At 41.6% G+C, this 24,470-nt stretch overlaps 1 protein-coding gene and 1 long non-coding RNA gene across 3 annotated transcripts in view; one reads left to right on the forward strand and one right to left on the reverse strand.

The window, feature by feature from the left end:
- The window catches only part of LOC111253729 (putative G protein-coupled receptor No9), a 158,316-nt gene that overhangs the window by 79,684 nt on the left and 54,162 nt on the right, over positions 1–24,470 (reverse strand). The gene's annotated exons all lie outside the window — the stretch shown is intronic.
- Positions 20,863–23,894, forward strand: LOC147754394 (uncharacterized). The gene is made up of 3 exons (XR_015317166.1): positions 20,863–21,224; positions 22,320–22,460; positions 23,009–23,894. It is a non-coding gene; the product is annotated as an uncharacterized LOC147754394 (long non-coding RNA).

Here is a 24,470-nt window from a genome sequence, read left to right on the forward strand (position 1 = left end):
CAGTGTACGAGATATAGTAAACGAGGTAAACAGCAGGTCATTGGCTTTCCCGAAAGCTAAAAGCCTGCTTAAAGTTAAATGACGAAATTCAAGTCAGCATTTTGAAAACAGCTTTTATTTTAATAAATATTATATATATATCCTACCTACATGTTGGAATAGAAAGTATGTGAGTTGAGTCGGTTAACGAAGAACTAACGCTTGCTCTACGTCATTAAATTTTACTTCGCTTCCATATAGCTATTTAGTACTAGTCTCTGCTTACCCTCACTATGGAAAATCGTTTACCTTAATACTTCACCATTCGCACGCTGTCTATTCCACCCCGTTTATGGCCTGCGCTAAGCAACTGCTTTTCATTAACTTAGCATCTTCTGTTCAGGCTGAGTCTCCCTAAATATTTTCGGCATCCTTCTTTAGAATAACAAAGGTTTGTCTATGAGTGATGGGGTGAGCCTGCCATAAAGGCTCACGAGACCGCTCAAGTGCATGCCGTCCTTAACAAAGGTAGCAGTGGAAGCCATCCTAAACCTACTAAAACGCTTATATATGGCAAACACAAAGTTACCCGATGATTCAGAGGGCCAACTTGGCGCGGATGCTTGCATAGAAAGCGCAAATATTTTAAAGAAGATTATATATCCTGACCGATATCAATCGCTCGTCAGTACCATGCAGAGATTTTGAAGATGCCAATCGATAAGTATGTGTTTCTGTAATCCAAGCAACGGCCTTCTTAATACGTATACCCAGTTTACTAGCTACTGAAACAATTTTCAGATGCATATAGTTAATTCTTAGGAATCATCTGTTTTGCTATTTCTGACCTTTAAATAGAAAAATAAGACACTGTAGTTTATTCTTATCGAGAATTCAGTCTTTGGATCGTTGACTGATTGTTCCGCTCAAGCCGAAAGAAGGCGAAGGCTGGAAAAACGGAGAACACCACCCAACATAGACATTTGGTTTGTAGCTATCCTTTATCGTTGTTCTTGTTCTTTAGGTATAGGGAAAATTGCTATGCAGATAGGGTATTTGCTATTATTATTGCTGTATATTAGATAGTAGAATGTTTAATACGGTACAATGTAGTTGAATTGATATCCCATTGACGTTCTACAATTTGAATTTCATGGTGTAGAGAACGAAAGCAACTTTTTTTTTTACTACCTTCCACTGTGGACAAGATCATCATAGAAAATGTAAACTCAAGAAGAGGTGGTGTGCTTGACACGATCTTCCTACCTACTTGACAGCTCTATCGAAGAGCTTCGACACTTCAGCAGCACGAGAGTGTCGCAAGTTTCAAGATAGCTTAGCTGACGGACCAGATCAATAGAATCGCGTGTCTTTTTTCGTATATTAGTTACATGAACGCCATTAATCAATCGACTGGTAATAACCTGTTCGGCGGGTGGGGATTTCGAATACATTCACAAGCTTCAAGCCGGTTCCCGTTGTCGGTTTGAAGACGAGCTGAAGCTTTCGTCAGTCGAAGCTCACAGGTCGTTAACTAATGTCTAGAAATAAGCTCTAAGCTGGGAAAAATGACAAGCGTTGGAATTAAGAAAGGAAGCTTGTTTTTTTATGTCCAGAAACTATGTCCATGGACCTTAAATGCCGTTCCTGGAGGTCAATTGTCCTATAAACCATTCTATTGAAATACTATATTGCTTTGGAATTCAAGATCAATAGATAAGAATACAAGTGAACCGTTTGCAAGCATATTTACCAGTGCCTCATCCGGATAAATTCCGAGTCCGAAATATTGCTATGGGGTATCTTGTATTTTGTTTATGTTATTGAATATTGATATTTATTACTGCAGATGGTCATCGATTTCAATTGTTTGTGTATGTGTATTAATACGTCACGATTTCCCAGTTTTCTAAATTTCATCGTTGCCCAGTTACTTATCCGAGCCAGTTGCCCATTTCTTCTCAACGATAGCGATATACTCAAATATAGTACAAATAACAGACGGCTACGAGGTCTAATTAGGTATAGTATAGATAGCACGTCAGGGACATCATTATTGTATAAACCGCGAAAGTGCGACGTCTGTTGCGCGACTTCACTGAGGACCGATGTCAACTTCTCACCAATAGTGGTACCAAAATTAACATCTCATTAAATTCTCCCAGCGATTCGCGTACAGTGAGGCGCCTACCGTAGCCGCAAAAACGCACAAAATCATCGTATGAATCTGTGAGATTTACCGATTATGCATATCGCCTCCCATATAAAATCATAGTAATATATATATATTATGGCGTTAGCCACATATATGGTACTCAACGATGCTCAACACACGCTTCATTTTGCGCACCATAAGCTTTTGTCTTCCACATTTATTTCATTTCAAAGCGGTTGGTACGAAGCACCTATAGCAACAAAACAACAATGAGGCAAAACAGCACATGAGTTTCGATGAGACGCCTTCAGTCGAAGCACCAACCTTCCAGTTTTCTTTGCACCGCTCAACCTCACAAAGCGACAGGTTGTCATCGTCCTCTGGATAGGACATTTTGTATCCTCGAAGAGACGTAAATGCCCAGAATGGCACAGGCCAAGCTGGCTGAAGCTTTAAAGGGTTGACTGCGGTGAGCGATAAGCTAAGCGGTAACACTGCAGATTATGTTACACAAGAGGGAACTGCAAGGACAGCAGCGTTCTTTGAACGGCCGCATGGGAACGAGTCGAATCACAATCAGATGTAGCTGCTACAAAAAGGGGAAACGGCTTGTGGATGGTGGACGGCGTCAAGCAAACGGTAAACTGCTGAGTACGGTCTGAGGGGAGCTCTCAGGGAGCTAAAACAGATCACGCGATTCTTCTTCACATAGAGAAGTCGGTTTCGTTCTGTCAAACAAAAAATAACAAAACGTTATTTAGGGTCTTTTTCCTTGGCAATCCACCCACTAACAATCAAGTAACTACTGCTAAAACTTTTGTTCAAACATGACGTTGTAGCCACAACGCAAGTGATGACACGTTTGTATCAGTAAATCTTCGAGTAACGATAGCCGATTGGAAGAGATAGCGACGAAGAAATACCCCACTTGATTATGTAAATAATGTAAAAATTTTACTTATCCGAACGTGCGCCGAATTTGAAAATTTTGAATTAGCCCAAACTAGATGATGAGTTTCGGCAGATCACATTGTGTAATTTCAGCTAGCTAGTTAATTAGAGACATAATGCTCCCGTATGTTTTGCGAACTCAACCATTTTATCCCGCTGTGGTCCAATATTGTACATGGTCTTGCGGTGTAATCTACGAACGATGTGACGTACACGACGACGCATAAACGGAACAGTCTGAACAGACCGCCACCCATTTCAATGATACTCGAAGCTTCGCGACTCGATGAACACTGCGCTCTTTCTAGTTACGTGAAGTGGGCTACCGTTCCGTCACATCATAGACGATAATATGAACCCTAAAGGATCCTATAGCGGTTAGACAACGTAAATGATTTCGCCAACCGTTGTGACGTGACATTCAATAACAATGAGCGGCACAGGGAACGGCACAGGGTTCCCTAGGCAAGGATGGAAGTGAAGGTTACGTGCCTGAAGCGTACAGCTGGAAAAGCGTACAGCTGGAACAAAGGCATACTAACTTTAAACGTTACCGCGGACACTGAGATTATCGACATGAGTAACGCCACTCGTAGCGGTAAAAAACTGCGCGTGGTTCAGTGATCGATCTGTGTAGAGGTCTACTGTCAGATGCAGATGTACGCTAGAAACCCAAACAGACAAATAAAATGTACAGGAATTGACAAGTTCGTTGTGCCGCGATAGGACTTCATGGTTCGTCTGATATGGAACTGGATAGATTTGGATTATAGTTTCGATTCGACTATGACCATCGAAAACGGCCGCCTATTGGCGTAAATCCGATGCTGGGAATCCACAACTTAGATTTACCTTAGGGGAACAAACTTATAGAGCATTAGTAAGCTTGCACATTGTACAGCCTGTAGTCATCGGAGCGTATATATTTGATTTTGTAATATTACATCGATATTTTCGGGCAGAGTTCTCATTAGAGACTACGGGAACATAGGGAAGGTCTTTTTTTTTTATCAGTACTGGTTAGACCAACTGTCTATGCTATTGGCCGATAAGTAGCGACTCTTCGCACAATCGTTAGCCAACATTATTATTCAACGCTTTATATAATGTTCTATTTCAAACATTACAATCGTTGCCCATTGGACAAAACTCGCATCGATACCAACTAGCTCACCTCTAGGCCGCCTTATTCACTATTTTACCGTCAAGTTTTTTTAGCGTCAGTATCACGGTATATAATAGCGCACCGCTAGCACTTCTCAAGCCCGCACACGGAAGAATCTAAATGTGACTTCGTACACCGCGTTGCCCACGCTTTCTGTTTTGAACAGCACGCGATCCTTTAATATTTTGTTCCTGATGTAACGCGTAAAAAAAAGTCTATGTTATAAATAATTTCGCCACATTTACTTCTGTATCTTCGTCTCCATTGCCGACGAACGAATAGGGGCCTTATCGAACAGTTTGGCCGTATCTGATCTGCGAAACGACGTAGAATAACTAGCAACGATTCCCCCACATCCGATAGATTTCAGTGCCCCGGATGTTAACGCAGCTGAAACACCAAACTTAACCTCAAAAGCGCGCAAACTTAGAACCGGTCAGCGAGATCTATTTGATGATTTACTATAACTCGATTAAATTGCTAGATACCGACATGGCGGCGGCAGATGAATAGTAAAAGTTCCTTATTGCTATCTATGTGCCATTTTCTTTGTCGTCGTCGTCGTCGTCGTTTTTCGCCCAGTTTGACACATGGCTGCATAACGTAAATTCTAGGCAGACCCCGGCGGCTCGTTGAGAACCTCCCGAGATCGGGTTTATTCCTCTGGTGAGTTACTCTTCGAACGTCTTAGGGGCTGCTGTTGCTGCTGCCGGCGCTACGAGCGTTTTAGCTGCAAACGCAGATAAAGTGGCTTCTATCACTGCGTCTATACTTTGTTCAGTTACGTTGTCCTCCCTCATTTCCATCGGTACTTTTCGAATAGCAACACCAATTTGTCGGTAACGAATATGCTTCAAGCATATTATCCCATGTTGCAAGTCGGCAATGATTCACTTCACGTCCTTTTCTAGGACATGTTTTTAATTCGTGTGTTGAACTTCGTCAAGTCGATTTACAACGCACTCATTCTAAAAATTCGTTTCTGTAACACTAATAAACTGTAGCTTCCAAAGGCTATTGATAACGAAATTCTACATTAATTTCTGGCGAGATATTGGCGAAAAAACAGCAAGTACAAACATACAAACAAGTTTGTTGACGGGACTCAAAGCGTGGTGCTCAGCACGTCTATATAGTCATTGTGTAAGAACTATACACGGACCTAAAAATAACATGAACCTACGATAAGGAGTAGATGAGCTGAGTCCAAATATTGGCGTGCGAAAATCCTAGGTATATCGTGTGTGTCGTTAGGACTGTTTACAAACAGTGTGGGATAAGGTACGCACGCACACCTCCAGGTCGAATCTTCTTGTACTCTGATTCACCTTTCGCCGCATCGATCTTGGAGCCGGATCTAATTTATAGCCTATGGCGGTCCTTTTTCTTGTCCTACTATTCCAACTTGTTGCTACCGGCACTTATGTCATATCTAGAAATAAACCTGTTGCCGTACAGTTCCTCCGCGATTATCCCGACATCTGTTGCCGTTTGAGTTGTCATATTCTGTCCAATTTGTACGCGCCTCGCGTTTATATAGCTCGACGCAGACGGCTTTTTCCGGGATTCACAATACGTCCAAGTGCCTTCTTTTTCTAAGGTCCACATGCCTCAAGTGCTGGCTAAGCGTCGTTCGTTACTTCCTTCGTTCCCTCCTTTAAGCCAACTTCCTTGAGTAACCCATATAATAAAATATAGATATTGACATTGTGTCAATATTTTTGCCAGACGACAACCGTTCCAACATAGCGTAACAGACAGCCGGAAACAATATTATTAGAAAGATTAGGTCGAATTGTGCAAGGCCGTAGTTAACCACAATATCGAAGATAAACCCCGAAACATTCAGGTGCCTTAATCCGTACGAATATTATTTTTTTTTTTAAATATATTTATTACACTAGTTATCATTTGTTTTCCGCCAAGATCATATTTTCTATTCTTTACGATGTACAGTCTGCCCCTGTGAAGTTTCTCCGGGTCCGGCGGGTACTGTAAACGTTACTAGCACTAAATATATAAAATCTAAATTAACTTATAATAACATGATGCATGACCGGTTCCATTTAGCCGTCCACACTGAGGGAATAGTGCGTCCAAGTGTTGTATAATAAATCGGGTTTGTTCAAAACTTGATCCCTCACCACGTAGCCGATGGTTGACCCATAGAAAACTGCGGTGCGCTTGCAGCGTATACACGCAAACATGTCGAAATGAACTGTCGAAAGCTTTCTAGACAAAGCTATCTGTGTTAAACATCTGTGCTTTAGCCGGCATACAATGGGTAAAATGATCAGTCGAAACGCCTGAGTTTTTTGCACCGACATTTTTTTTTATCGGTTGACACGTCCGTCTGAAACCTGGAATCGATGTAGCGCAATACCTAAAACATTCACAGCTACATAAATTGGAGTTGAAGAACTTCGCAGACGGCTAATTAACGAACTCGAACGAAGGAATTGAAATTAGACTCGTGATTCATATATATCTGATTTTGTCCTGCATTAGCAGACACTTCGAGCAACAGCTGTACGGGGCACAATAATTACTTTACCAGCTTTCCACTTCGATGAGCCGTTTGACCTCGACGATCAATTGTTTTTCCTACATTGAACGTAATTGGCTCGTTGAGGTCGAGTCGGTCCATTTCAGTGTCTAAGAGCGAAATACGCTAAGGGATTAACACCGAAAATGGCTTCACATCAGCGGCAAATGGATGTCTACTACAGCTAGGTTTTGTCAGGAAATCCAGGCCACAACCGGCCCTACATGGCTACCTGTTTAGTAATCGACAGGCAGATGAGTAAGTATATACTCCACGTTGTAGCTAACGTATTCGCCTGATAGGCTTGGAAAGACGTTGTGGAAATAGAAGGACGAATCCGGACGCAGATACACTTCGTTTCGTGTTATCTAATGGAATGCTTAACATCGATAACGGACTCAGGCAGATAAGTGGGAAACTATCATTTTCCAGTTCTGGCAAAGACGATTTTTTACAGACTGTCAGTATGGTGTAAGGCAAGAGCGTTTTGACGCTCCCACTTCGTAATCATTAAGTTCGGCTATAGTTTCTGGATATGCTATATAGGATAAAAACCCACTATGATTGATGTATGTAATGAAACCGTTAGACTGTCACCTTAGAGTGAGAAGTCAAAATGGCTAAATTGAAGAGCCAGATAAATATGTCCCTCCACTGGCATCAATAAAAGGTTTTCAAGTGATGATATATAATATGTAATGGTCAAAGCCGAACTGAGGTTCTTGTTCAATGTAACATCTCTTATTTTTAGTATGTTAGAGAACAAATATATATTTTTACTACAGAAAATGTAACTATGAACTGTGAATTTAGACAGAAGGTTTTTGCCCAATCGGACTTTTTTAGCCTTTTTAATGTGCTCTCCGCAGTATTTTTTACGGCTATGAGTCATCAATCACGCGAGCGATTCATACGCGAGTTAGCTTGTATGCCAACAATACCTAGCCGAAATCCGCCATTGCAACAAAAAAATCTATGTTTTATGGCCTTACTTAGGCAAGCAAACTAAATTAACGGACGATTTTCGTGCAGATGAATGACTGAAATTAACGTGCGACGGTGGAAATGCGTTGATCGTATTTTTGGGTATAGGCACGAGCGCAATCAGGCCCCCTGCGGGTGAAATACTTTTCGTCCTTTAAACGCACTAACGCTTGTAGGAACATCCAAAAAAGGCAAAGCAGTCGAACAAAAACAGAGAAATGTCAACCTATAAAAACGAAAAAAGGTTATTATCAAAACAAGCGCTTCCGATGGGAAAGAGCATGATTATTCTAAAAACCAATTGCAGCCTACCAATAGGCCACTAGGGAAAGGCTGCCCGTCCAGAAATAATAAACGTTTCGCGTTTCGCTCCCAGTGTTAGCATAAAGCACCGCTCTAGAGAACTCGTATAGGCTGAAGTTGTCGAACTGTGTTCGTTTTACTGTACATAGCAGGGATGCACTTAATAACACTTTAAGTACATGGTCTAAGCGAGTCTGCTGATTTAAATCAACCAATGCCTTTTTTCTCAAGCGAGACATACAAAATTAGGACTTATCGGACGATTCCGCATCGATCTAAATACTTTTCCTAATGAAATTTTTCCTAACTGACCTAATGAAATATTGGCCGAATCGTTTCTCTACGTATAATTTTTCAGTGCAGATCCTTGTCTAGTATAACTTCACTTTTTTGCAAACAACTTGCTTTTACATGTTTGGAAGGTTGCGGGAAACTGCTAAAATTTGCGTACAACGGATCGCCATGTAGTAAAAACTACAAGAACGTCTGAAAACCAAGTTTAGTATAGGGCAAGTAAACGATCTCTTGGAGGCAATCCAGTCGATCTGTTCTAGTTTGAACGATGAAGGCCCTTTTAAGGAATCCGTTCAAATAGCCATAGCATTAAGGTTCAGTTGCCCCTTTAAACGCTCGTGATAATTTTTCCATGACGGCGTTGTTTGCTATCCACGCTTAGGTCCTTCCCTCCTGCTGGGGTGGGTGGTTGACATATTTAGGGTTATTCTTTACAGCTCTGGTTACAGAAAAAAGAAAGAGAGAAAAGAAATATATCCAGAGCGATAAACAATTTCGTCATACTGCACAGTAACGACAGGCGGCACCAGAACATTGTTATTGGTAAGCTAAATATAAATATAGACCTGTAGTCTGCACGTATATTTTTGTTGGTCACATGAAGGCTGTGTGCGTGTCTATGAACCTCATGGCGTTACACCAGCCACAACAGTAACACACAAAAGCTTTTTTACTGGCGAGTGACCTTTCTTTCCTCACCTAGGCAACGTAACAGTGGAGTTACCACAGTTAGCCGACCTACACCCCACAAGCCGTCGCACGCCTCGGTGAGTTACGCTCGTATAACGAGAACAGCAGACGGCGGCGATTCATTGGTCATCGTAGGTAATAGTAGCTTCAATCAGCGGCACTATCAAATCGGCAATATCAACACATAGCATAACTATTCACATGGCGCAGTTTGTAAGCGAATGAGTAGCGAGAGCAACGGACGCATCTGTGTAAATGAGGCGAACGAAATAGGAAATCAAAGATGGGCAACGAGAAGGACTTTACGAGCAGTTACATCACCGATGTCCAATGGCAGCCGTTATTGGGACGGAAAACTAACATCGACGTTTGCCTGTCTGTCTTCTCAGTGGTTCATTTATGTTATAGTATAGTCCGGTCCGATTGAATTTACGAATACGGCGTTTAACTCCCGTTGTTGCAGGTGCATTGTTTGCTTGCGGTAGATACAAAGGCTATTTTCGTCATATCTGTACCACTAAGGAAGTCTGCCATCGTTGTTCTCCTTTCACTCTATATAGATATTCTGGCGCGACGCGATTTCGTACCTGTCTTTCATGTCCATATTTGGTGGCAATGGGCCTGGAACCGATAACCTCATCTTTCCCTTTACGAAGCGATTGCGTGGGAGTACAAGAGGATATAGGCCAAAGGTGACGGTAAGAAATAGCGTTGGGGTACTTCGAGATGAGGAGTCTGGATCCTGAAGCCACATGTGCGCACATGCAGGACGATGCGGACAACAAATGATAAGTTGAACATATAGCACGTCTCCTCGGACACGTGCTTAGGAAGATTGCTTTAATTAAGCATATGACGGCGAGAGGAACACGAAATGACGAGTATAATCTATATATCATGACATTTTCAAGCGCATCATTGTATACTATATGCATCTGGATTACGTGTAGATTACATATCCTCGTGTAACCCATATAGGCATATGTGAAATATACCTTGATTACTGGCCGGGAATGATGCCTAAAATGGCTGTCTCTGCCGAAAAGCAGCCGCTGAAATACTACATGAAAGAGAACGTATCCAATGTATACAATGGCTGAAAGTATGCTAATAAAGCACATATTTAACGGCGTATTGATATATTTATTTAAGATAAAGTTTATGCTAGTATGCAAGTTGAATCTAGTTATTTTTGTCTGCATACGAATACATTGCGCGTCGAAGGTGTTTATTTTATTTAAACAGACTCAGGCATACGACTCGAGTGGCAAACACCGCACAAACGTATTTCTTCGGATACACATAACGCTATCTGGGTCAGGACCTTTAACTTCTGCTTGCATAAAACCTCTAACGTAACCGTTCTCATCATAAACCGGTTGCACAATTGGGTTCATTAGAGAAGATAAAAATGGATAATAGGAATAAGGCAAAACTCTTTCATTAATTCGCTTAATAACGTTTGAGTGGGCCTTTTTTTTAGTTATGAAATATGAACAGGAACAATCATAAATAATATTTAGTGAATCTTGTTTATGTCAAGGACGCAAGGATCCATCGTTAGCAAATGTTATCCTGACGCAGATTAAGAGCTTGTATAAGAACATACGAATCTAATAATTTTATAGAAATATGCAATTTATCCAGTTGTTTTTTACGTCTCTATAGTTAATGGAGCAGTTTAGGTTACTTCGGCCGTTGCGAACATGGGTCCGATCTTGAGAGCGCCATGTTCTCATCTGTTGAGTATTGAAAATCTATGTCTGTCTATATATTTGTCGGGTGTAAGAGAGCTTTTAAAAATGGTCCGATCGGGCTGATTTTTTCTACTGTCTCTAAATATTTGCTCTCGAAAAACAGAGGCGATTGGCCAAAAGTTTCGCTTCCTCCTGTAGAGCGTAACTGGCCATAAACCAATGGAAAAAGCCTTATTTCGAATTTCCGTGCCACGACGCCGCACCAGCGTTTACAAGGCGGCTATTTGCACCATTTGTGCTGATATGACCAAATGCAAATCAAGGGCACTTTTCGGTGCAAATCTTATGACTTAAAAAAGTATACCCAACATGTGTTTTATAGGAAAGAAGACAAGCTCGGAATGAAGTCCACGGCTTGCGCCCTCGGCGTCTCATTAATTCTATCCGAAGGTAATCACTGATCAGGATCTATTCTTTAGCCGAAAATGTTTGTTTACTGACGATAGACATGTTTTCAACAAGCCAGCGATAATTGCTACGATTCATTTCTTACTAACGATATAAGTACTTGTTGAGAGAGCTGCAAATAATAAACAAGTCGGTTAAAATCCTCTGTTTGATTCGTACCAGAAAGCATCTGTCTGACTTCTATAACGTATGCCTACATTCTTGTGAATAAAACAATTTATGAAGGCTAATTCGCGGGTTTATATTTTCTTCACTAATACCCTGGTCGGAACAGATCATCAGGTTCATCACTGAGAGAAGCACATTTGGATGAGAGTGATTATCTTCTTTTTTCGCTGCACTATGCTGGAACTTGCCTGTACTTTCTTTGCAGCCGGACACTTATATGTGGGGCTGCACACTATCGATTTGGGCCGACCCAAAAAGTTAACCTATCGGCAGGTGTTCGTCCAGCGCGTATCAATTCAATGGCTCGTTTTGGCTCAAACTATGAAAAAACAACACGTATTTGTTGTTGTCGCTGCTCGCCATGATCTTCGAACTTTTAAACGCTCCCTTCGGATAGCCACTGTCCCAAGCACAGCTTTATTGAAAAGTAGAGCAAAATAATTAGTATGCTGGTAATTCATGTATAAATATTTAACAGCTTAACAATAATAAGATCGGGTTGGGGTTAGGCATCGTCACAGTATGCGCAAGCAGCAGTTAGCGTTTTAAGCGTATGCACGCATTGGTCTGTCTTCTCAAACAGTCGTCCTGGAAGGTTACAGACACCCTGCCCGGTTCAGTGTAAGCACGGTTATGGCTGGTCTCAAACCTAATTTGCTTTATCGCCAACGTATGCAAATAGTAAGCTCGATTTATAGCAAATATTGGCAGTGGGAACCAGCTTTATTAACAGGTTTATCGAAGCCTATTGAATTTTCAGGTTCGTTGTTTTTTTTCTTGTGCGAAGGCAGAAACCTCACAAATGGTACATAGTGTCAGCTATAATTCTGTAAAAACACAATGATTTGAAGGCGAAGAAAGAACAGATTGACTGAAACCGATGTTCTATCTTTCACGTTCCCCTTTAGTATTTGCTTTCCGTAGTTCCTGGTTTTCGCTGCGTGGCGAGTCCCCTGGATTTCACAGAAGGGGATGCCAACAAGGATATTATCATGAGAAAGATAATCCTGAATATATAATAACGGTAATAATACTGTCAATTCAAATTGATTTTCAGTTCTGCGGTAGCGCTCAATTATCCGTGCGGATAACGAAGATGAACGGCTTTGACTAACATTACTGGACTGAATAATACAGGACAACATTAGATTTCGTAGAGGAAAAGTTGAAAACGCTTTAGTGTTCTGTATGGAGTATGATGATAAACTTTTCTCTCGGCGAATTTTACGTATTGGTCACATTTACCAGATACTTACTATCCTGTTCGGTACGAAACAGGATAGTAAGTATCTGAGCATTTGCAATAACAATCATACCATGATCTATTTATTTAAAGAAAACTAATCTATTTATTATTTGCTAAACGGTGTACTATATAATTTTTATAATTTAAAAAGTTTATTCTATAAAAGCTTATTTTATATAACTACGTCGGTGGTTTCAGCTGCCTATTGTTATTTTTTCTATTATTATTATTATCATCTGTCTTGGCATTGTATTAGATAGAACGCTATTTAGCATTCCATCAAAATGACAACAAAAAAGGCATATGATTGACAGGACTGTATTCGGGGGCCTGTTGGCATACGCGCTAAATGGCCCAAACGATCCAAAGGACCATTGTCATCCTGATGATTTCCTAGTGTTTTTGGATTCTAGATACTTCGAAACCTATCAGACGCAGCTCCATACTACGATGTATGTGGACTCGTTCTTACTTTGATGTTTGCGGTTTGATTTGCTGGACCGTCATAATGCTTTGTCAATTACACCTTCGAAACGGAAGGATAATACACAAAGAGAAGGATTGTTTCTATAATTGATTTCAATCGAATCAGGTGCGAACTACTACTTTAAGGAAGGCAATTGCCGTCGTGTGTACAGCTGGCGAAGAGCAAGAGTATCGATCGTGTTCCTATATGATACGAGACGTTTGTAAGGATAGGGGAATATGAATAGCAGAAGTGCTGAAGTCAGCAGCTGCAACCGAACAAGACCAATGGTTTGTACAGGCTGAAAACAAACATTCTACTATTTTGTGGAAAGTTGATACGAAATGACACATATGGACTGCGTTCACATACATACGCGTATCATTTATCTTGTGTCGATCCCGTTTGCAGGTAAGCTGCAATACAAACTAAGTATGGATGTTTCTGAGGGTCTAGAATAAATTTACATGTGACGATTGTTCAAATTCACGGTCAGCGAGCGTTTGCTCGTTCCGTTCCGACAAAACGGAAATCTTCATACCTGCAGCGATCTATAAACCCGGCACGGTGATCATAGTACCATGGAAGCGTCAATCTCGTTGTTAATGAAAAACGACAGAGGATTTAGATACCAACAGCAATAAACATCATTCGTTAATTTTTCACTTAATTAAAAACGTTCCCTTCTTCGAACAGTTAGTTGTTTCGCCTGTGACATAAAGACAGGCACGTGTTCAATGGCTGTCTACGCTTTCTATCCAGCAGTTAAACGGCGTACCGCGTAGATCTGTGTTGTTAGCCGGCCCCAACCAGCCTTTCCTGAACTCAGGCTGTGTATACATGCACTTCGAGACCAACTAACACGCCATGAGGTGCGCATGTGTGCATATGCACAGTCTTTTGCTAGTATCGGTTGGATAGTGCCACTTTGACGAACAGAAAGGAAATAGATTCACCAGCGTCACTCTCTCGACGACCAATGATTCCATTTATGCCACAGCGGCCACCACAAACGCAAGGTCGAACCGCGAACTACAGTCATGGCGGCATCGGTGGCACTCGCAGGGAGTCAAGCTCGGGGGGACCAAACTGCCCCTGTCTTTGCAATTTTCCCACACTGCGACAATGTGGCATTATGGTCTACGGCGAGAGCGCGATAGCATGCTGCCCTTGAATATACCATGTATACGCCCCTATATGTTGTGCAAAAAGAAAGGGTTTAAATAACCCACTGAATTCAGTCTTTGCTTCTCTATTCAGCTACACTACCGACGTGGGCTATACACAGCGCAAAGCCGGATTGGCGGCTGCCAAAACGTGGCGTCATCGTTTGTCGGTTGTATTCCACTTCGTCATGGCCCTGGAAGATGTATAGAAGACCCGTTACAGATAACGGCCTAGTTGAAGCCAGACGGCGCCCTTAAATGTGTCTCGGCAACACCGTGAGCAATGCGGCTGCATAAACATGAACGAGCGACACAGCACAGAAATTTCAATCGCGCTAGACTTGGCCAAGGTCATTCCTTTAACCTGCAGTAAGTTCTAGCAAACAAAACATCGTCACATTTCTCTGTCGGCAAAGATATTCAGTTGTGTGTCAATGAGCGGGCTACCAAGGCTGAATCACAATGAATGACAGTTAGGCTGAAGAAGCCAGCCATGCAGAATGGTACACTTACACCCAAAATAGATGCTTTTCGAGCATATAATAGACGGAAGACAAACTGATGCCAAGTAGCTGATACGAAACAAGGAGCTAAAAAAAATCTAACACAAATAGATCCAGCTGAAGGTCAGATATTTTAGAAATCATTCTTTACCAGTTTGTCCGCATCTTAGCTTTCACGGTTCCACACTAGAAGATTCGTAATGTTTTTGAGTGTGTTTTTAATCTAAGCTAAAAGCTCTTTTACTGTATAAACGTATAACAGGTGAGCCGGGTTTGATCCGGACTGTGTTAACTGTCTTCTATACTAGGATTTTTTGCGGATGGAGAAATGTTTGCTTAAGGTCTAGGAACCAAATGCAAAAAGTCATAAAAAAAACCTTTCTGGTGTGAGTGAACACAACGAAAAGCTGTAGAAATGGATATTGACCGCTGATTCTCGTTGAAACCTCACTCAAATAAGCATAAGCTTCATAAGTGTAGACGATGCTTCGGATGGGTTCTCATATATTCGTATACCCATAATGGAGGTACCACGTACGCAGGCTTCGGATGCTTAAGGGTTTCACTGTATCAGCCGTGCGGCAACAATGGTCACTATCGTAGTAACAATAAAAACGGCAAAAATAATGTTAGCGACAAAAACAATTGTCCGTTCCGTTTCGATGCTACGAACAGCTCCATTTATTAACATTACTGTGTTGTATCTTGTTACCGTGATCAGATGTAGCCAGTCACGCGCACTTCGGTGGACTCACTTTTCATTGTCACGTCGGCTTCGGTTACTTCCTGTGGACTCTAAATAATAGCTAGATCTGTATGTAAGTACGCAGCGTTGCCGACATACACACACATGCGCATTGTGCCTGCGGGACACGCCACACAGCGAATGACGTTAATCATCATTTCAACGCAACAACCAGCAAAGCTACCCTTTCCCTCTTTACTTCGGAAAAAGGTCTAGGTCCTGAAATCGTTTGCATTCGCCCTTGAACAGACCTCGATAAGACCCCGAGCTAGCTCAGCCGAGTAGCACGTACGATCAGATGTGACGTCTCTGCCACAGCGCAAGGCACAAAACATAAAGACTTCTCTCTGTTACCCTTACATCTGCCCTTACCACTAACCCGTCTCCATGGGTCCCTTTCCGTCCGGTGCCTGTCTAGTTGTAACCCCCGAGTACCCAAAACGGGTACATTCCAGTAGTAGTTACGTCTAGTAACAGCTGTAGTTTCAGTCGTCTACGAGACTGCTGCTATTATTGTACGTGGCATTAAATATAGAGGGGGATATATGAAATGTCATACCACTTGTGGCCGGGTTCGTTGAGTGGCCACACTCGTCCCCCGGGATGTTTCTGTGAAAAAACATAATTGTGGCAGACGTACCTAGACAATAATAACTATTTTATCTCCACACAGCGGTAACACAAATGTGTACTCATTTTTCCTGAAAACGCGGACCGCACAATATAAGATCATGGGCTAACCGAAGAGTACGTAACGACTGGTCAAATTCCATTGGTTAGATTACAGGCCGTATGCGTATCTGTGATAGTCGGTAACAGAAAAATTAGAAAAAGTTACAGTAAAATCAACTTTAGAGGGGTCAAAGTGTATATTATAACCAATACCGCAAAAAAAAACAGAGGATAGATGTTATGTTTAATGTGAAATTCATTCATCACTATGAGAAGAAATTCAGTTAATAGGATAATAATAAAATATTTTCATGATCGTTTTAGGGTTCTTCCTTTAGACGATGTGAGCGACAGTGAAGCTAAACACAGCTGTCTAAAGGGGGTTTAAGTTGTGTTTTAGCGTTTAGGCGTTTCGCTAAGCTACACAAAGGTATTTTTGTTTCTAACTGATAAAAAAAAAATAATAATTTTATTTTCACGATGTTATTATTCAAACCTTCTCTGTCGATTGTAATTTAAAATGGATCCCTTTTTTCACGCTCTCCTTTTTATACACCTCTATTCAGTTTTCCTTGAATTTGGTCCACATCTTTATAGCGAGTGTTCATAATTTGATCAAGTCGGTTAAACTTATCGAGCGAATTCTACCGAATTAGGGGTCAACCTGGCGACAATGCCCTTCGCTTGACGATTTCTAGACGGCAACAGCTTTCTTATGAATGCACAGTGCTTTCTAACGCTGACAATCCGTATAACTTCATGTTTCTTTCAATGGAGAGCGTAAACACAAAAGCAGGGGACGTTCAAGCTTCATTTAGATAAATCCCGACGGAAAACTAAAATACTCAGCTAATTTTCGTCTATTTCACACATACGGTTGTAAGCAGCAGTTTCATGGATAGCATTATCGATTTTTCTTTGGCCAACGGCGTTTTTTCGCTGTTGATTTACTGCTACATTATTGTACAGGGGGGGCGATTTTTTTCGCGCTTAGTATTGGCAGACCGATAATACGGCTTATAAAATAGGAACGACGTACGTCCAATGGAACAGCGTCTACTTTTTGCACAGTTAACGGTTGGCAGGTTCGTCCATCTGTAAGCCGGTTTATTTCGTTCCTGTGACCCAGTTTAGCGTCTCTAATAATCTGCTAATAATAGCAGGCCAAGACAGACTGGGCAGCGGATCGATACAAGGTGGGGAAGCGCATAGGGATAAAATGACGACAACGAAAATGACAAATTTCTATATGTCGCTTCATCTGTATATGTACTATATTGTACGAGACCACGAGACAGCCCACGATAAGATGGCATTCAGGCACAAGAGTGACTAACCTATCTAGGACAAAAAAGTTCTACGACATATTTTGTCTACGCTGCCTTTTATCGTTGTCCGTTGTTAAGAAGACTTTCGTTCCTGTATATTCATACACTTTACTATGTTTTTAATCTTAAGAAGGGAAGACTGTTTTTTTCTAAGTATTTATGTAGCTGTCGCTTTCACTGTGTGTACTTACATTTTCCACCCATATCGTAAGTCAACCTATTTCACACCAGTAGGCCCTGCTCCATATGGTTCTTACGCGACCTTTACTGCAGTATTCAGCAATAAAGTTATCAATATACTACACAGCTCTTCTTTTTCGTCAAAAAGCAGACTATATGTTTGTGTGCAGAGAGAATTACCGGCCTGCTCTAGGCGCCCGTAGGCACAACATGGAAAACAACCTTGATCCGAAAAGCAGGGTCTTTATGTAAAAAGAGCGCAGAACTTCTTATATGTTCGCTAACATTTAAGGTTATCCTGCTCAATTCTAGACGGCGGCTCGCGGAGCTCTCGCTGACAGACATAGAGAAGTTAGTTTTAGAACCATAGCTGCGATGCGTCTTAACCACCAACGTTTACTCTTTCAACTGCTGCTAGAACGCCAAGTGTGCAAAGGTCATCTTGATCTGCTGCGGAAGGTACCACAACGCTGTATACTTACGGCATATAGGCGCCACGTCCTATATAGGAACCCAGCCACACAGTGCGGCTGCTTTACCAAGCGAAACCGGCTCTTTTCTCTTGGTAATGACGCGCTCACGCTTTAAGAGCCACAGTAACGCCCTTAGCAAGAACTCTAGCGGAAACAACAAGCATGGAGCAACAGTGTAACAGCGCACCGTACACACTGGCAGTAGTAGCAGCACCGTGAAACAACAAGTCCTGACGGATACTGCTGTTCGCACATAATTCAAATAGAAGCAGCAATGAATGCTGTATTAGACATGCAGCCTGGAGAAGGTTAGAAGGCTTAGAAAATCCCGACTATGTGTGGCAGACCATGATCCCTGCTCTGGATTATAAATCTGATCGTTTTGCTACTTTGTTATTACTGCCTACAGCAACTTCGAAATTGCCTCGAAGCAAACGGCTCCGAACAAGCAGGGCAGGGAGAAACAAACTACCATGAAGACGACTCTTATTTCTAGTGCTGCTGTTTCAGCTTCTGTCGCTGCTCCTGCTGTTGATATGATACCATTGCTGTTGGTATAGTCCTACTTCTATCAGGTGTAGTGTAGGACGCTGGCAATCAAGAATGCGAAGGCATCATACTTAATGTAAGTGGCTGAAAGAAGCTACGACAGAACGTGGGGTAAATTGAAATAGGGTAAACGGAGGGGCAAGCCACCCACGATCTTTTCATAATGAGTCACATGGTATAGGGATATAACAGTAAGAACGGCAACAGCAGAAGCTGTGCCAAAGGAAAATCGGCTTTCCGTATGTAACCTGTGGACGTGTGAGATAGGCAAGGTCATAGAAAAGATCGTGAAGGATAGACATAAAAACCTTAAAAAAGGCTTCGATATCCAGAACGGTCAGATCTAAGAGTTCGGTGTGGCAGACATAAATATAAAATTGTTTCACTTTGTTCTTGCAGTTAGTCTTTGAATTTTCGGCGGTTCTCTTGAGCTAAAATAGACTCACTACAATGTATGCGTCCTTAAATATTGTTTTTTTATCCACGACTAGCTCAGTTTGCAGCAAAATTGCAAAAAAAAAATATTTAGATGGACCGAAAGCTGTCAGGCTACAACAGCAAAGAAAGTACTTTTCTATTCAAATTTTTTTCTTATTTATATGTGTTCAAATCTGTCATTGCCGCAAATCCATCCTAAGGTACATCGACAGTAAAATTTGGCCTATGCGGTCTTTCGCTAAACGCCCTGTCGAACCCGTCGCTAATCTCATGGGACCAAAGCAGATTCTGCGCTTATCGATCGTATCAGATAAGGTCATTGTATTGGTTAGGCGTCGAGGAAAAGAGAGCGTCGTTAGTCAAGGTATCTATCTAAAGGTTTCAAAAATTGATTTTCGCTGCTGCTGCCGCCGCCACTTTATTTGAATGTTTGATAACGTAAAGCTAAAAAATAACTAGTAACTAACATATACCAGTAAAATGACCGTTTGCCCACGATATAACAGAACCATCTTTTTTTCTGATCGGCGTTTTTCGGCGTCTACTCAACACTCACCATTTCTTTCATAATAACATTAACCTAATAATGTCACGTCAGCTTAGCGTTACATCGTGTATAGTCACCAGTTCGAAACACTGCGGCTGTCTAGTGCGTGTCGTTGACTTAGGGTTCTGCAAAGCTTCCAGTATAGAGGAACACGTAGTCATATATGTCGACGGTGAGGGGGTTTTCTACTATAGTTTTCTATCACTACATATGGGATGGTGCTATCCAGGTGATGCCGGTCTATTTTGTTAATTGTATGTTTTCTCTTTCTATTATTCGTTGCAGCTGACGGATGGAAACTTCAGCAAATTAATATTGATATATTTTTGTAACAGGCATCTGGATAGTTTTTTTTTTGGTCAAGGAGACTAGGCTGACGCGACATTGGGGCTCTTCTCGCTTTTTCTCAAGGTCAGCTATCAGGTAGCTGCTGTTTTTTCATTGGCATCTAGGAGGAAACTAGGCTAAAAAGTGGCAAAAGCTACTACGAATACAGGACTGTGGCCTCTAAAACCATTAGTCGACCAGATGACTAAATTATACATTTATTTCGCTAATAAACAGCAAAAAGTATTAGTTTAAGTTGTGTTGCAGCTGATACACTGAACCAAGAGAATAAATTTACGAGATTGTGTCAAATATATATAGTATATGGAGAGAGAAAAAGAGATTTCCTGTACTCGTTAACAATGCCAGAGATGGCAACACTCAAAGCGCGACTATGTTTATAGCCATCGCCACCATTTGCACCACAATCTTGTGGTTGATAATGACTGGTAATGCTTGTCAGCAAATTGCAAAGAATCAGATCTACGAAATGTAGCCCCTACTCTAGTTCCTTCATTTCTTTCACTCACTGCTAACGTCTTATTGATGTTCCTCTCCTGCGTGGAGGAGAGAGCTGCTCATAACTGGCTGGAACAACCAGCTCCAAAGAGCTACTTGGAGCGATTTGCTAAGAGGAACAGCAAAAAAAAGCTACATTACTTGTCCGATCGATTCAATCAATCAGGCATCTTTACGTTGGCCGCTTTGCTGTCTTGAAAGTTTCCTGAGACGCTATCGTTGTGGCTGAACTGATAGGACAAAGAAGCCGGCTGGCTGAATATTTCCCTCTAGCTGGTTATTGAGGCTATTCCCTCTCTATTCTAGGCTTCCAGACAATGCCGCCTTCCATTCATCAAGCAGTCAACAAAAGCTTGACAACGCGTTATCTATCCACGAATCACTTCTTCATTTAGAAGCGAAACTGAGTAACAATAAGGGAGCTAACTTTTTCTCCATTCGACTATGAAAAATATACGCCGGATTTGTTCCTGTTACCCTTAATGTTACTGTGCCAGTTCTAGAAAGTCTGCCACGTTGTCACTGCGTCTATTAAGTAAACCACAGCAAATCGAACAGATACAATGGATGGTGGTAGTTACGCTTTACGGATGCTGTTTCCTGTTTCCTGTCCTCCTGTGCCATTTGTTTCGAGACGGAGAGAAGCCCAGCATTCTACATCGATGGGTCTGTTGCGGAGAAACTTGCCGAAAGTCCAATCGATTTAGTCTGATTTGCGTTAACTTCTAAAATGGGAATGATTTCGCACTACTGCTAAATCTGCTACGCACTCATAAGTCGAAACTTAACGCGCTATCTAAATCAAATGTATTGTTATCTTGCTGAATGGATCCAATTGGCATGAATACCATATGGTTTGCCACAGCTGTTTCTGTAATATTTAAGTATCTACCTCGTTTAAGGTTTTAGTTTTCTCTCAAGTTACGATAGTTAATCAACTGCTCTCTAATTGGCAGTATAGTGAAAGGAGCCTATCGTTAACCTATTCTTCGGTCGATTCGTTCGCTAGCGTTCATTTTGTTCGTTTCGGCGTGTAGGCTTAGACGCGCTTCGATGCGTTCTATTTACGCTCAGACAAGCCCACATATATAGAGGAATAGCCACTTTTTTCACTAGCGTTTAATGTGAGTATATTGTCAAAGACTGATCTGAGATCAATAATATCCTCTCATTTTGTGCCAGAGAAAATAGGCAGCTGCTGCCGGCAACATAGCGATCCTCGAGCAATAACCTTCAAGGCTCGTTCCTTTTGTTTCGCGCCTAACACACAACACACAAAGTTCACTTGTGTCTGCATATTCCGCCCACATAATCTACGATGCCCCAACTTTGTTGACACGGTCCTTGCTTGCTGGGGCCGTCAAAGACCCAATAACTGTTGCGAATGCGCAACGCTAACACGCACTTGGAATTTACGATTCATTTTTTACACTGTACTTTTGCATTTTGTAGTTACTGAAAAAAAATAATTTGTAGCTTCCATTTCGTTTTATTTTTTTGCTATTTGCTGGTGCCTTTTTTGGCATTCGGTGGCGCTAGGGTCGCTATCGTCTTTTACTGTTTTCGTGCCACGCGGACAGAAACGCTATAGTGTGGCGCTATTGAAACGTGGGCTTTTTTAGGGTCGCTTGCGGTGATTTGATGTTAAGCTGAAGCAAGACAGTTCACATAACGATTCACAGACAACTAACCAAATTGCAGAATAAATTGGAGAAAACTAATACCCTATGTAACCTCTCGCTCCTGTCGTATCTGTTCCAGCACACTACGGTGCCCGTGAAGGCCAATGAATGTAACGACAGTGCGAAAGGCGAGGACCAAGGCTGGTTGAGAACAGCAAAGGCAGCTAACTTGGCCGCGGAAGGCCATCAACTGTTCCTCCGCTCTAACCTTCGAACATCGGTTAACGTTATTGTTATCACCGCGAAGCTTAAGCTCTTAGCTGTTAGGTTTCTCGACAGCACATTCTGAGTGGCTCCGATTGTCGCCATCTAGATATATGTCATAAAGCATAAAATGTTGATGAACAGGCACGGAAAACTACGCGTATCTTTGGCCTAGGCCAGAAACGTTCCCGCTAAAAGCTTATCCGATGCCCAGTCTGGTAATACACTCGGAATAAGGGCAAGGGTAGCCCCTAGTATTGTTTTGACCGCTTCCAGCTATCACCCATGACCACAAGTCAGTGCCCCTGACCAACACTAACTGTTTTTCTGAAAATATTTAAGCATGAGGTCGTCGAATGCTGCCAGCAATTCTATCTTTTTATTACTTCCTCAGCGTTCTTTTCGAAACGCCGTTTTCGTTGAATGAATATGCGAACCCATTTAAACGGTCTGCTCGTTCGTTTCGGCCTTAGTTCTCGGCCTTCCAGTTTTGGCTAGTGGTAATTACAAAAAGGCTGCAACTATGCGCTTACTTGCTTCATTACTGATGTGCAAATCCCTCAGGTAAGACTTATCGCAGAGACAACAACAAATACTAAGGAAATCTAAGATCTTCGCCGAGTCCACGAAGCAAAAACGCCGCAGCCGTTACTAGATACCATGATTGCGAGATCATGGCCTCGTCAGCTAAGCAAGCTAGCTGAAATCGCCCCCGTTGCCCCAGATATCTCATTTCAAGCAGCCAAAGGCACGTCACTTGAATATAAACAAGACAGTAATGATGCGACGCAGCAGTTACCATTGTACGCCCTGTCCTGTTTGAACCCTCCATTAGAAGATGACGAAGTTCGCCAGGAGAACAAAATTTATCGCAAACAGGAGAATTCTAGTGGCATCAACATGGCGGTGGCAGAGCAGCTGAAAATCGCGCCAGAATACAACTGTTGTATATGCTACCGTTGCTCCTTGACCTATTATAATTAATGATTAGGTATAGTATATTAGAGGAAAGCGTTCGAAGCAGTGATTAAGTGCAGTAATATCGAACTTGAAAACTTAAAACATTCACTCAAGTATAATATATCGGGGCAGCAAAAAATTGAGGCATCCTCCAAAAACTTCTTCGATGATGAATCAGTACATCGATTCTTAGGCGATTAGATTGTCCTGAAAACTAGTAACAGATACAATTCAGAGACAGTATAGAAATTTGCTTTGCCACACTCAGATATAATACCAAGATGTGTTTGTGCATACACCTGTCAACAATAAAACATTTTAGTACGATAAGTTGAATGTAATTAAATCGGCGTTTAACAAAGCCTTGAATAGCCGCCAACAACCCGCAGTTCTAATTACAATTGTAAGTGATAAAGAAATCCACCACAAAAAAACTATTATTTTTCTATTACCCTTAACATTGCTCAAAAGCTTTAGAACAAAGGAGAACGCTCTGCCTTTAAGGTTTTATGTCTCAACGGCTCCGTTCAAGATATCTTTCCGGTATCTTTCTTTTTGTTTCGTAGAGAAACAATTCATCTCTATCATAGGTTTTAAATCAAATGCTTCTGTTAGAAACCCTGGGCAGGAAAAAGGCACGGTTCGTACAATGTAGGAAACCAAGTGATTTTCTATGTTTCCAAATCCTAGCGTATTTGCGACCAAAAAAATACGGTGTCTCTGTCGCAATCATCTTAGGGTAATTTTTTACGCGGGTGGCATTGAACTTTGACTGGCGAATTTTATACCGGGCATATGGACTAGCTGTTGAAACGAATGGAATCGACAAGGTAAATGACAAACAATTTCACCCATTTTAACGTTGAAAGATGCTCTTTCTCGCTCCGTCAACGTGTACAGATCATTTCAGTAGTCGAAATCACATGTGCAATAGGTTACTGCCACCAAACTGCTGGTAGAAAAAATATTCGTTTTTTCCACTTATTGTTTTTTTATTTTTAACTTAATAGGAAAGTAATGTGTCTTCATTCATTTCTGCCCTATGACACTCGTCACAACTCCATGT

Source organism: Varroa destructor, unplaced genomic scaffold, assembly GCF_002443255.2.
Source record: "Varroa destructor unplaced genomic scaffold, Vdes_3.0 BEIS01000007.1, whole genome shotgun sequence".
NCBI classification, from domain to species: domain Eukaryota; kingdom Metazoa; phylum Arthropoda; class Arachnida; order Mesostigmata; family Varroidae; genus Varroa; species Varroa destructor.